The 2,356-nt window shown below is 36.8% G+C and overlaps 1 long non-coding RNA gene across 1 annotated transcript; it reads right to left on the bottom strand.

Moving 5' to 3' along the window:
- Positions 1-320: 320 nt before the first annotated feature.
- On the bottom strand, positions 321-1,691 carry LOC111972302 (uncharacterized). Its single transcript, XR_002878416.2, has 3 exons — positions 1,587-1,691; positions 1,248-1,329; positions 321-860 (listed from the first exon to the last, which is right to left on the bottom strand). It is a non-coding gene; the product is annotated as an uncharacterized lncRNA (long non-coding RNA).
- Between the last annotated feature and the right edge of the window lie 665 nt (positions 1,692-2,356).

The raw sequence follows: 2,356 nt of genomic DNA, 5'->3' as shown, positions 1-2,356 counted from the left end.
CACAGATGTTCAAGATAACATCGTTTATATTCTTGGATAACTAATTGAAAGGTGATATGATGCAAACTAACTAGATTAGAAGGCCTAGGCTACTTCATCCTAATGTAAGCTAAATGTATTGGATACAAAACAAATATTGGCATGTGATGAAGGATAACATGTCCAATATAATTACATGAATGCATTGCAAACAGGATTACTGTATATAGTAAATTAGATGAATATAGCATTGTAATATTAATGCATTTCTCTCCCCTTCAAGGGATTAGACAGAAGAACTGCAGTCACCCAGATGCCCATACCTCAAAACCAGAAACATGTGGAGACATCAACACTTTTAATTTGGAATATATGGTAACATTTAGGGGGGGAGGGTTCTGTATCTGTGCATGAGTCCTTAAAACACAGTATATTGTACAAAATAAGTCATTCCCACGTGAGGGACATCTCAAGATTAACCTCCAACATTCATAAACTTGTTCAGTACATGAGGGCAAATTTAGTCATGACAGCCACAGGTTTTTTTTATACACAGGACAGGATATTACAGGTTTTGTTCCAGCCCTTCGCTAACACCTAATTCAACTAATTGTAGTCTAAATTGAAGACTTGCACACAGCGCAATCCCCTGGCACAGATATCACATCTGCATTTTAGAACGAGCTTCATAAATTACGATGTCCTGACAAATCTGCATGATAAACAACAACATGTGTGAATCTATTTCTATCTAACATTGCAATGTTGCACACTCCTGAATAATATCCTAGGATATAATGATTATCCTGGTGGATGGAAGGTTCATCCACCAGGATAAGTTCTTTACATCGGCACGATGTCAGGTTGGGATTTCCTTCAACCTGGAACAAGCAGAGACAAGGGGGGAGAAATTAAACTCACTGCTCAAATTTCAGTGCTGGTTCAGGTTGCTGAAGCCACAACTATCTTTATTAATGTGTAATCATTTTGGTAACTGTTTTGTATATTTTAGCCTTGGTCAAGTTGTTTACAGTAAGAGTTGAATAACTTAACCTCTAATTTTAACTAGTAATACCAACCCCAATTGTGCAACACAATAGGCGAAGGAAAAGTGTCAAGAGAAACAAACATTGTATGCAGCTAGCTAGCAAAACAGTCTCCTCAACAGAATGCACAAATAACTTGGCTGGCTAGCAAGCCTAGATTGAACAGAACACAGCTGGCTGCATTTCCAAATTTTTTTATGAGATTTTGTTAAAATGTCTTACCCCCAAAATGAGTCAGGCAGGACTTTTCTCCTGCTAAGTCAATACAATGAAGTGAAACGTGATTAGGTGCCCACTTTGGTCCCTGAAAACAAATGGGGGGAAAACTATTTGCTACATGTCTTTAGCTGGCTAGCAAGGTCATTAATTCATTATTTAAAACTCTGGGTCATCACAATTGACACATTGCTGAATCTTTGATTAGTTAGTTTAGACAGGTAGCTAGCTATCGCTTCTGATGTGTTAACTAGCTAGCTAGACAACGTTTGAATTCACAATTCATATTAAAGTAATTTGTTGAACATTTTAACAATTTGGTGAATAAATTAACGTTAAACTTACATTTCACGAAGTCATGTGTTTTCTTTTTTTTTTTTAAATGTTCTGTGCCATAAGGTGTTATGGGATAGCCTCCCCGGCGAAGGACACATGGGATTGGGACATGAAAATTGACATCTTGCCTCAAAAGGCTGTCATTGTAAATAAGAATTTGTTCTTAACTGACTTGCCTAGTTAAAAAAAGGTTAAATGTAAAAAAAAAAAAAAAAAGTTAATTCTTATTAAATCACCAGCTGATGTCTCGTTAAACCATCAACATGCGCTAAATTCACCCGCACAGCTGATCTCAATTGCAACCATTATTGGTCACCTCATTACCACTCCCTAAAAGTCTTTCAAGATATGTTCGCCCTCTAGTTGGTATTGTTATCGCAACAACTTAGTCCTTTTTGAACAGACTAAGGGCAATTTATCTATTTGACAAGCATTGCGTAAAATATGAATAAAGTATTTCCTCATTTACCAAGGCAAATTTACCAAGGCAATTTACCGACACTTTGTATGAATGGAAACTGATGTTGGTGTAGCCTACTGACTTATTTTATTTGTTTACTATTTATATTATCCATAGTGTTTGGTATGGTCATTGCTTATCTCTGGACTTTCCATATTTGAAATGTCAAACTACATCAAGTCAATCGGGTTATTGAGCTATTTGTGCCAGAGCTCGGGCCTAGCGTTTGAGTGAGTGAGAGAAAAAATACATTTGATAGCAAATCCCAATGACTCGACTGCCCCCACATGGAGAGAAAGAACTGCTCATTTTCAGCCAG

This window comes from Salvelinus sp. IW2-2015, linkage group LG2 (genome assembly GCF_002910315.2).
Source record: "Salvelinus sp. IW2-2015 linkage group LG2, ASM291031v2, whole genome shotgun sequence".
Lineage (NCBI taxonomy): Eukaryota > Metazoa > Chordata > Actinopteri > Salmoniformes > Salmonidae > Salvelinus > Salvelinus sp. IW2-2015.
The sequence above is the reverse complement of the archived record's forward strand: the minus strand, read 5'-3'. Positions and strand labels throughout refer to the sequence as shown.